The following is a 13,006-nucleotide window of genomic DNA, read 5'->3' as shown; positions in this document are numbered from 1 at the left end:
GCACTTGTGTTACTAAACCGAGGTTTCTTCAGCCATATGTGCAGCCTATCATAATGTATACCAAACCTGCCTTTCCTACTGCGCCTTACCAACATCACCACTAAGGCCTGGCTATTGGTTCAAGAAGCACTGGCTTAGAGGAATAACTATAGACCTGCTTACAAAGGTGCAGTAACCTATAGTCTAAAATATATCGGTCCTTTGAAGATTCTAGCACTTAGATTATATGGTGATTATATATATTTATATGGTGATTATATTAATGTTCATTATGTTATGCTTTCTGGGCATAGCATGGTAAGCACTTGTACCTCAATAATCTGGACTACCAAGTTTTGACAGAATGATTAGATTTCTATTAAGCATATTGGGAAGTCCGTGGTATTTGTAGTATTTGTTTTACTTAAAGGGATTTTCCTTAATAATTATAGTCATTAATAAGTGATTGCTGGGGGTTTGACATCAAGCCCCCCCATTTCGCTGTTTGAAAATGCCAGAAAAATCACAGCTTCTTTCAGGTATGGATGATGCCATGTTCATCTGTCACATGGTACAGCGTCAGCTCAGTCACATTCACATGAATGGGGCTGAGCTGCAATACCAACACAGCCCCTATATGTACAGCGTTGTGCGTGGTATTAAGTGAAGAGGCTTCAGTGCTCACCTGGAGGCTGCAGGAGCTTCAGACAGCTGATCTATGGAGGACCTGGGGGTCAGACTGCTCCAATCACGTATTGTAATATAAGTCCTGTAATGTCATGCAACATTGAAAATGTATTTGGGGAAGTGCTAAGAAGCTGGTGGAACACATCATTCAGTACTGCATGCCACCCGGTTAATATGGGTACGTAGACGTCTCTTTGGCTCTTCTCCATTCACTTATCACCCTCTTTCTATACACGTGTTACTATTTGTTCCAAGCACTATCTCTGCTTCCCCAGGGAGGCCATTTAACTCTTTGGTAATTGTACTTTGGGAAAAGCTGTGTTTACATGTCCTTAGTTCTCAGTCGGAGTCTAATTCTATAAAAATCACATTGTTACCCATATTTTTATTAATTAAATTTCTATACCAATTATAAGCGTTATTCAGCGTTTATTCTTCTGATCAGTTCTTGCACAGTCTTCTCCTTGTGAAGTCTCCTCTCTCCATCTTTTCTGCTGAACACTTGACTCAATGATATTCCCAGTACAGAGTCTATATGTTGTCCTTGTTTACATACTGTATAGTGTATCAGACATGTCTAACCCTAGAATATTTTGTACTGACTTCGTTGAGAGAGGATTCTGTCTGCTGTAATGAAATGTTTGCATTTGTTTAGCCATTTATATTGATTTCTGATTTTGTCTCTTAGAGGTTATAATAAAGTCCATGTAACTGCTATTGTGACTGGCTCTATTAAGTCTGCGTTGCCCGGAAATGTAAAGTATACCTAACCTTTCCCGTGCCTTGTCAGGATAACATGTACATATAATAACACATTACATGACTTAGGGTGCATTCACACTACGGAACGCCAGCGTGTATCACAGCCGTACACGCCGGCGTTACAGCAGGGCTGCCGGACACTTCCCATTCATTTCTATGGGAGCTGGCATGCGAGCGCTCCCCATAGAAATGAATGGACTGCTTTTTTCCATTCATTTCTATGGGGAGCGCTCGCATGCCGGCTCCCATAGAAATGAATGGGAAGTGTCCGGCAGCCCTGCTGTAACGCCGGCGTGTACGGCTGTGATACACGCTGGCGTTCCGTAGTGTGAATGCACCCAAAGTGTGTGTTTTCCTTTCTGCAGCTTCATCTCCAATTCTCAGTTGTCCCTGAGCTTGTAGTTGGAGAATATCTGCCCTATTGACTTCCATAGTCCACACAAGGAGATACTCTAGTCTCTCATACTCATGGAAGAAATGCTAGCTGTGGTGGAACCTGAACCTCCTGGGCCCCAATGAAAAATGTATGTGGAGTCCCTCATAGCATGTGCTATCTATAATACTGGTACATTCTTATGCTGCAAAAAGGCCTATGGGCCCTCTTAGGCTACGGGCTCAGTAGCGATTGCTGCCTCTGCATCCCCTATGGTTACACTACTGCATTAAATGGATGTACTTGGCTAGACTGATGTCTAGTTTACTATTTAGCTGCATCAGCCTGTTTGCCTGTGATCCTTCCTTCCCCTTTAGACTTCTATGGGTATATGTAATTTGCTTCTATTTTGAGCTTCTAGTCAGTGCTGCGAGACTAAAGACAGAATTCAGCAGAGACTTCAGAGTGAACGGCAGCTTAGCAGAGAGGGGCAGGAGGAATAATGGAGAGAGAGAGAGGCATTTCACTGTGACTTGGTAGATTTTTCTTACGTTGGCTTGTACTACTGATTGATGCAAACGAGAGTAGTGGTCCGATCACATGGTCGCAGCGGGTTGTGACCACAGATATAGAATCCTCAGTCAGGAAACATGTATCCCAATATTCAGCAGCCGTCAATGTAGTCTTCTAAGTAGGCTATGCTGTATACTTGGTTGGTTTTAGCCTTGCCACATTATATATAGACTGCTGCTGAGTGCTCAGAAATATACTTTATTTTTGCTACATTGAATTATGCAAAGTTTGCTGAAAAGTTAATGATGATTTTGTGAGCATCCCTTATATAAAGTAGCTTGCTAATATTATCCCTACCACTTCCTTTACAAACTGCAGTAATTCACATGGTAGATCCTAGTAGGCTCTGATGAACATTTGACATAGACAACTTCTTTCCAGACAATTGTGTGTTTGTCTGTGCGTAGTCTGTTGACTAAAACAATCAATTTGTTATGGTTGTATGTGTCCCTTCTCAGCAATTTAAGCTTTTTGATACCTTTGTTCTCGGTTTGATTTCTACAAGATTAGATGTGTCAGGAACATACTGACATCTGTGAGGGCAACTATAATCTTAGGTTTGGTGGTTCTTCAAGAATCCATTGGAAAAGTTTCCATAGAAAGGAGCAATATAAAGTTTTCCTTTTACATTTGTGACTTGTTCTTTGGTCTGCTCTTTGTAAGTAATGTACATGTGAATATATTTGTGTAGAATGATTGGAAAAAATAATGGCATACAGATGAAGGTAGAGTATTCCTGGAGGATCTAAGATACAAACAGCTTTCTATGCTCATTGCCAAAAACTATGGACGGAGAGGAGCAGAATAAGGTGTTCTGACCCAAGTGTTAAAGGGATCCTATCACTCAGACACAATTTTTTTTTTTTTCTAGGTACCACGTCGGAATAGCCTTAAGAAAGACTATTCTTCTCCTACCTTTCGTCGTCTTCTCTGTGCCGCCGTTTGCCTACAATCCCGGTTTTTCTCAGTATGCAAATTAGCTCTCTCGCAGCACTGGAGGCGGGCCCCAGCACTCAAACAGCACCGGGGTCGTCCCAGAAAAAGTCCACTTACAATACTGTGCATGCCCACAGGCCACAAGAAAATGGCCACTTACAATACTGTGCAAGCGGCCATTTTCTCGTGGCCTGTGGGCATGCACAGTCTGCTCTGCCCGAGGCCTAGAAGTTACAAGCCACCGCCGGAAGAAGAGGATGCTGCTGACTAAGATGGAGGCGGCGCTGCAGAGAGTTCTCTCGCAGCACTGGGGCCTGCCCCCAGTGCTGAGAGAGAGCTAATTTGCATACGGAGAAGAAACAGGATTGTAGGCGAACGGCGGCGCAGAGAAGACTACAAAAGGTAGGAGACGAATAGCCTTACTTAAGGCTATTCCGACGTGGTACCTAGAAAAAAAATTGAGTGATAGGATCCCTTTAAAGTGTTGGGAGCAATGGTTGTCCAAGGGCTTGCACACGCTGCAAACAGACACTGGATGGCCCAGACAGACCACCAGTAGAGAGTATTGTTTGATCTGCCAACAAGCATATCTACCATCCAGACAAAGCTGGCATCTTCATTACACACCCCTGTATCTGTCTGGATCATGTCTAGATGCTTGGCAAAAAAAAAGAATGTTGTCACTGGGCCCATTCCATGTTTTGTCATTATCAGTCAGCCACCACCCCCGTCGTTGGAAACTTTACTACTACGAACTGAAACAATATTGTCTTTAGTGACAAATCCAGGGTTTGTTTGGGATCCAATGATCCAATCAGATTTAAGTATAGAGGCCTCGCGGTGATCTCTTCAATCCTGCCTTTGCTGTGAGGTTAAACTCTGCCCCAACTTCTGTTGATGATCTTGGGAGCCATTGTGTATGGCAGTCAGTTACACCTACTAGTGACACTAATAGCTCACCGACATGCGCATGGCATCTTGTGGTCACATGTATTGCCTCTCCTTGCAGATCTTCCAGCTGGCCCACATACAGCAAGGGTTTTTCAGGAATGTCTCAGCTAATCCCAAAAAAGCTTCCTTGACCAGGTAGGTCAAGGAAGTGTTATAATCTGGTAAACCATATTTGGCAGCATTTACACGGCAACATCTGTGGGCAAATATGCTGCAGTATACTATATGGAACCTGTATGCTTCCACACTCAGTCATATCTATTCTTGTATCCAGGCTAGAGATAGCCCAACAGGGCGCCAGAGTCTACTTTTAGTTTTCCCAAATAAATGGTTCATTTCGCTCCAATATTGTAGTCACTTACATGAATCATCATTATACTCACACAGAAAGTTTTGTTCAATGCCAATGTCGTCTTCTTGGTGTGATTATTTTTTGAACAATGAATGTTTCAAAATGAAACCTCCTCCGTAACAATATTCACTAACTAACACCAAGGCACTTATGAGTCCATGATGGTAATAAAGCATGCCCCATACTCTTATAGCGGTAGTCTTCCTCCTAGACACTGGTTCGGTTTTAAGGTGACCAAGTCTATAGCTGTGTCCTCTTGTGCAAGTTGTGAATATATTTATTTTAACAATACACAAGTTTTGAAATGCTTTATTTTTAGACCTGATACCTGACCCCTATGTCCGTCCCAGAATTTATCCATTGTCATTTGTGGTAGTTATTTTTTTTCTCTATTACAATGTGTATCTTTCCTTGATCCAGGGCGGCAGAATTGGAGTCAAAGTTGACTTGTTTTCCTGACTATCTTTATGTGTTTCTCTGAAGTCTTTCTCATGTGCCATCTATGGGTAAGCAAGCCTCTTATACCATATTTTGTGAGATTTATAAGTATAGAGTCACCAAATGCTGTTATATAGCTTTTGGTGTAAAACATATTAGACAAATTAATTTCATCCATATTTTTTAGTTCTGTTATTTAGAAAGTTATGTGGCAACAATAATGATGTCCGTCAGCTACCTGATCAGTGCATAGCACAGTCCACTCACTGCACTGAGGGTATTGCATCCTTAACATATACTTCTTTATTGGCATCTTGGCAGTTTGAATAGCTACCTGCTACCCTTAACAGCAGGTTTCAATCTAAAATGCAGGACTGTCCCACTTGGCTGAGGGGACTACCCTACTACTACTCTACTACCATAGGGCCCAGTGTAGATGCACCATTTGCGCTATGGATGTAGTGATGTCACTGAATTGCTACTACATTTCACCTGGTGCTCTAGGCCACAGAGTGGAGGTGATCCATAGACCGCTCTAGGGTGAGATTACTTTTTTGTTGTTTTGTATTTTTCTGTATTGGGAACACTTACAAGGCTTCATCACTGTGTGCTACACAAAACTGAACCAGGGAATAGCACATGCAGAGTTAGCTAATGAGCCCTAAAGCCTAAGGAGGCTCAAAGACCATTCCAAGATATAAGAAGACACCAATATTATAGATATGGTATGTGAGGGCCCTGCTGTAGATCTCAAATTGGTCCCATAATCTTCAAGCTACGTCTCTGTTGGACATTATTATTATATAGGGTCACAAATGAGCTGGGTGGGATGTGGCAGGTAAAAGAAGCCTGAGCTGGGTTAGAGGTGTGACTTATAGCTGACAATTTTGTAGCACTTTGAAAGTTAGGAGATATGGATTAAATTTTACTAGTGGTCCGTATTCGCCACAGTCTAACACTTCCACAGTAGCTGTCGCAGATTACAAAAGGTTAAACCTATGTATACGCTGATCTATAGTCTCTAATGCCACTGCATAACTATGCAACTTTGCCTGTCAGAAAACGGTCACACATCTTTCCCAGATATGGATAGATTAAATTCCTAACAGCTTGACCACAACTCATGAACTTCAGTGGTCCACGACTGCTCACCAAGTCTGTTATTTATGGAGAGGTCTGTGTCACTTGTTCTAACTTTTTTTTTTTTTTTTTTTTTTTTTTTGGGGGGGGGGGGGGGTTTGCGTATTGTAAGATCACTCACCAAAGTCATCAGAGCAATTAACTTACAGGTCCATTTCTATCTGTATTTTCCTCCATATTTATGTCACTTAAAAACGGAGACTTGTATGTAGAGCTCAATATGCCCAAAGAATAAATATAGATCACTTTCCATAGCCAAGGGCCACCAAAATGATGCTAGTGTGAAGCAATGGCTGCCCAGTGGTTCATGTAACTTCCATGGAAGTGAATGGGTAGAAACATGAACCTCTACATTCATTCACTACTCAAATGCAGGTGATAGGGTTTGAGGGGAACCCCTTCTCTCTGCATATATATTGTTCTCAGGCATTTATGGTCTATCTTGTGGATAGGCCATAAATGTCCTCTTTAACCACTTAAATACCAGCACATTTTGGCCTTAAGTGAATGCACCCCTGATCTGTACATCTACAACAACTATATAGGTGGATAAAAGACAATACCATACAGGCAACTTTTTGGTTTTCGTTTTTGTTGTTTGTTTGTTTTTTAATCCTGCCCTTGACAATTACAAGATATCTTTGTATGGTATACATAGCTAAATGTAGATGTAGCTTCTTCAGTTATACAATTGTATATCTCCTTACAAATAAAATCTTCATAAAATAAAATGGGAATTTGTAATGAAAGATACATGCAGCAAATATCATACACAAAACCCCGGCTCGTGAAGCAATGCCCACATTTAACAGAGCCGGGGTACAAATACCAAGTGTCATTACACAGAGTGACATCATTCATTTCTCCACATTCTTGGACCTCCACACTGGTATCCCCCCTGAGGGATGAATTGTTTCCAGCTTTCATAGATTGAAGACAGTGAATAATACCCTTCTGCGTGTTTCTAGCCCACATCCCACTTCACTTCCAATAGCGTAGCTCATTCAGTTGAAGAAGGAATTTATCTGAACAGTTGCATTTGAACCTGGGGTTGACTAGTTCAAGACATGTATCAAAATAGGTTGGACACAAGCCAAGGACTAGACGTGCTGGAATGACTCATTCCAAGATGGAATGGATGGGACCTACTGGGTACGAACTTAATCATTTTATGCGGCAATAGCTGGGATGACGGTTCTATAGGCGGATGAGAGTACATTTGCTAGTCTTTTCACAATTGTACCTTTTGTTAATTTGATTAATTTGAGCTTTTGTTTGCTTCATTTATCTACAGGCTGCTCCCATATAAACTAATGGTAATAATGCAACTAATAAGCTACTTAGTCAATCAAGTGTTAACCATTCATTTTAGCAAATCTCAAATATAGCCTGGAAAAGTAGTGATTTGCATGATTATGATGGAATTGCAGCGATCCTGGTGTGGAATACGTAAATAATACTCATCTGATAATTCCTCATTTGGGTTTGTAGCTCTTTCATCTGAATATTAAGCAGGCAGCTCTCCAGTGTAAAGTACTAAACCACAGTGAAAATGGAAGGAAACAATAATCTGTAGCATATTCCTCTCCTGACCCTACTTTATAGACAATACGTATTATCCATAGCGTGTAAATGCATAGAAAATAAACCTTGAACATACAGTTGTAGAAAAGCTATAGGATGCAGAAGTAGGAATAGTTACTTGGCCAGAGGGGCCCTGTACAACATAAGAAGACACCAGTATTATAGCTAGAACATGGCAAGCGGCGCCCCCAGGAGCTTTGTTACACTTGTGATGGTAGGAACACGTTTTTGGTTTGTTGGGACTAAGTAGACAAACCTTTAAATTATTATCTTGTGCTATAAGGTTTTATGAATAAAATACGATGATATTATATATATATATATATATATATATATATATATATATATATATATATATATAGTGGAAAAGTGTTATGCAGGTATAACAAATTAAAATCAAACCAACACTTGGGGTGAGAACCCTATGCAGGAGGAGCCTAGGAGTGATGAAATGCCCCCCACATAACCCCGATCTCATCTTCATCCAATATGTCCTGGAAGTGATGACATGGCCCCCAAAAGAGCCCTGATCTCAACAACATCTGGTGTTACACAAAGAGACAGAAGGATCTGAGCAAGCCATGATTTCTTTTTATTTTTTTTGTGTGTGTGGAGGGGTTATCAGGAAGACACATTACATGCATAAAAAGATAACTCACCCGTAATAAGAAAATAATGACTGGGTTTCTAACAAGTCCCAGACCATAGATTCATAGACAGTTCCTGCATTCATGGTTCCATCCATTGGCAAACTATCAAGACAACAGATAATCACCAGTAAGAAGATTCAAGAAAATCTGCTCAGCATTGCAAATTTTTAATTATTTGTATTTGCAAAAACATTTATCATCTTTTAATTGTCTACAAATTTAAATATCTTTATATTCATAGGAAAACCCCTTTCATCATCTGGGTCAAAAGAAGGGGAAAGCTTAACCCCAACTTGTGCAGCTTGTCCATATCATCTGGGGCTGGAGCTGCAGGATGCAGGTGAGAATTGAAGACCCATGTCAATCACTGGAGGAAGGGGAGGACATAAGTGGTATATAGTGATTGGAGTGCAAGCCTAGCTGCCAAGCGGAGTGCTGATGGGCACTATTATCAAAAAAAAAAAAACCATGTCTGTTGTATCTACATGCTGTGACCCCCCCTCCTCATGCCCTCCAACCACATTCGGCTGTATTATTAACATCACTCCACACAGAGAACTAAATGATCCTGCAGTGTGTCTGTGTCTCTTTCTCTTTAGTTGCTATGATTCCTAGGATTTCTCTGTCTGCCATGAGCTTGTATGTGTTTTTCTCTCTTGTTATATACTACTGTACCATCTATGAAACTGTATCACTGAAATTTCCCCATTGTGGGACTATTAAAGGATTATCTTATCTTATCAGGCTACAGAGCTGGTGACACATGCCACTATTGAGTCCATGTTATGTATAAAGATCACAGTTGCTTGCCTACGAGTACAGACATTACTTCTATGTGTAATGGTGTTGGTAGGATTGTGTCGTACACATGGTGGCTGTGGCTTCTTCCAGTCACTGATGCCATTCAATAGTATCTTGTTACCCAGCCGGCTCTGGTCCAGTCTCCTCCTTTCCTGTCTTAGTGTCTGTGGCATTAACCCTTCCATTTCCTACAAGGATGGTTAAGATTCCTTTTGCCTTCAATATAATTCAGCCTTGTCTAAGAGTTTTTTATGACAGTTACTATGAATAATGTGTTGTATTCCCAGTGACAAGACTGCTAAAGAGATATGACTCATACCATTCATCTTATCCTTATGTATTAGAAGTCTTGGATTATGCTGTTACTACCTTGTTATACAATATATGAGGAATGCCAAGGATCTTACATTGTAGACGACTCCTTCAAGGCAAAAGAAAGGACATCAGTTATGTTAAATATCCCATTATGTAATGTGGACCCTGAAATAACTGCCCCAACCTGCCCTTGGTCTATCTCCATAGAGGGAAGGCATTATTGCTGCAAGTAAAAGAAACAGGTTAGTAATCAGAGAGCGATTCTTGGAAATTCCCCATAAATTCTATAATTTATCATTCAAGCCATGTGGGAGCTAAGGAACAGCAAAATCTTTTGTTAATAAAATCATGCTGCGGAAGCAAACACTATGAAAAAGACTGGAATACATTCAACTTGGCTGTTTTAAAATGTGCATTTTAATTAAAATTTAAAATGGTGCGCTGGAACATAACGGTAATGAGAGATGTGTAATGAATTTTAGCAGAACAAACTCTCATTAGAAACACATGAAGCAAGAGCCTTGTAAGTGCTGGGGATATGGAATTCCTAATAAGAGCTGGAACCTTTGGGAGTCTGGGGCGAGGGCATGGGGGGTTCCTTCTCCATTCACAACCACTAAATAGTTATTAATCTTTAGATGTGATGCCGTAAGGTAGCGGCTGAGAAAAACAAACTTATTCATAGCTTGACCTTGGGATCTCTTCATATCAATGCACAAGGCTCAATGCATTAAAATGTACTAATGGTGAAATCTGCTGAAATATAAGCAATAACCAACCCATTCTGTAAGCCAATGATATATATAGGTTAATACGTACAAGATGCTATTCACATTACTTATTAAGGATGGAATCAAGTTGGTGGTTGGAGCGGACCTTTGTTATCCCTTCTTTTAGTTGGTCAGCAATGGGGGTCATCAATATGGCAAAAAGTATTTGGCTGACAGCTATTAATAATGTATGGCCTCCTTTAGGAGCGAAAACAATCACCAGTCACATCTGTTGGGATGTCACTGTCACAAGGCTACTGGAGATCATGTGGATCCACTGTATTACAGAGTGATGTGAGGTCTTGAGACTTGGAGACAACTCCAGGGGCAACAACCCAGTTGAGCCATTAGCAACAGTGAACATAATGATGGACTGCTGGCAACAAAGCATGGAACAAAGACAGGCAGGCCATGGTCAGGCCTGGCACAGGTCAGAAAACAGGTCAGGACAAGCAGCGGACAGGTAAATGAGGTCAAACTGACGCAATGACAAAGAATATCGGTCAGAATCCCTTGCAGCTAACAGGTACCAAAAGGACCTTATTGCTCAGGCATAGGAAGATGAGGGAAGAGTTTATTTAGGGTGTGAGACTGTCGGGGGATTGGTTGGAAAAAAGGTGCACTGGACAATGCTGCCCCTTTAATAACATCTAACAATTTACCAGTGAATAGGGAATCACATAGTTTGATATAATTGTTGAATCTAGGAATTGGATAGGGTAATATTCTACTAAGAATTATTTCCATTTAGCAGTTTAATTTGCGTTTTTTCCCGGTGTCTATCTTGTATCTACCTACCTTGTATTTATAACTATCTATTTTACATGTATCTAGCATCTTCCATCTCTCTCTCTCTCTCTCTCTCTATACCTGGACCCAGTACAGGTGGTTGGTGATAGAAGGACACTATCCATGGTGAGCTCCATGCTGGAGAACAACTCCTATCCCATGTATGAGACAGTGATAACACTGGACAGTACTGTCAGTGACCGACTGCTTGACCCCAAGTGTGAGAAGGAGCTATTGGAGATCCTTCCTCCCAATCACAGTCAGGCAGTATAATCAACATCAGGCTAAGTGAAGATCACTCCGCACAGAGAACTAAATGATCCTGAGTCTTTTTTTTTTTTTTTTTTTAAGTGCTATGACTCCTTAGTATCTTTTCTATCTGCTATTTTGAGCCTTGTATGTGTTCTTTCTTGTAATATATTACTGTAATATCCATTCTGCTGTAGCACACTGAATTACTACATGGTGGGCCTATGATTATCTTATCTATCTATATCTAGTAACTGTTTAATAGCCATCTATATCACATCTAACTACTTATCATGATTTTCTATTTTCTATGTCTATTTCCCTGTTTTCTAATGTTGTTGCTTTTTATACTCTATTCTTGAAACAATGCACAGATGCTAAGAAATAGAGCAATATAATAGGAGCTTTAGTATTAGGCCTGATGAAGCTCAGAGGCCCAGGCCTGCTGTATTCAGTCTTAATGGTACAATTATGACCTTGACAAGAGATAAAGTGAGCTCTTTCCAGTATATTCTAATAAAGATAGTGGCACGTTCTTGCTGTTTTAGTGCAATTACTTTGTGTACGATTCCTGCTTTGTATCATTAAGTGATCCTGAATGGCTGGTAAACAATAGTTACCGGGACAGTGATTGGGCATGAAACAAGTATGTGGAGTGGGTGTCTATGGTTAGAACAACAACCAGGGTCCACGGTAGCCGTAATTCACCACTGCTTTAAAAGATTAGATTAAATGAACTATAAAATGGAAATAATAATTTATTATGTTAGGCATAATTTTTACTGCACAATTTATAGCCTAACACATGTTTTTTTGTTTGACTGCAATTACTTCAATGCACATCTCGTACGACTCTGAATATGCAGTCATTACATTACTTCTAGTGAGAGTTGGATAAGATGTTAAGCAATCTCATCTACAGGTAAACGCTGCAAAAGATGCTGTGAAATCTGCACAGAAATTAACATGCACTACTGATTTTTAAATCCCCATGAAATTCTGAGTATTTTCAGCATGCAGTGCACAGGGTGAAACCTGCAGCATATCTGTGGGAAAATCTGTATATAAAACATGCCATAGAATTTGCCTCAAAGCGCACACCAGATTTTTTTTTTTTCACCCCACGTGGTTTTGCTATTAGAGCTCAGTGTGTACTTTACCTTGCAGGATGGAATGTAATAAAGAATCACCAGCAATAATGTGCTATGTTCAGTAGCAGCAATCATGCTTATCAAGATTATTGTGTAAAATAAAATTAGACCTAGGACCGCTAGGGTCCCAGAAAATCCCTTTAATACAATGCCGGGGGCGTGTCCTGAAGTTGGCCGTGTGAAGTCGCTCTTTGTATCGGCTCCCCAGACCCTAAGCAGCTTCAGATAACCGTACGGGGGCCCAGTCCCTCTAAATCACTCACCTGACACCATGGTCCGCTGTCTGGGTCATAAGGCCTCTTCCTCCACCGGGCTCGAACCGCAGATGGCCTGATTCCTGCTCTTCTCGGCTTCCTCCTCACTGCACACAGCGGCCTCCAAGATGGCACCGGCGCGTGCTCCCGCAGTGGTCTCCTCCAGCCTCTCCGCTGCCACTCATCCTCTGCTGCCGGCATCTTCTTCTACAGGACTTGGACCTGCCTCCTCTCTCCCTCTACTGACCGGCC

This window comes from Leptodactylus fuscus, chromosome 4, assembly GCF_031893055.1.
Source record: "Leptodactylus fuscus isolate aLepFus1 chromosome 4, aLepFus1.hap2, whole genome shotgun sequence".
Classification (NCBI taxonomy): Eukaryota; Metazoa; Chordata; class Amphibia; order Anura; family Leptodactylidae; genus Leptodactylus; species Leptodactylus fuscus.
The sequence above is the reverse complement of the archived record's forward strand: the minus strand, read 5'-3'. Positions refer to the sequence as shown.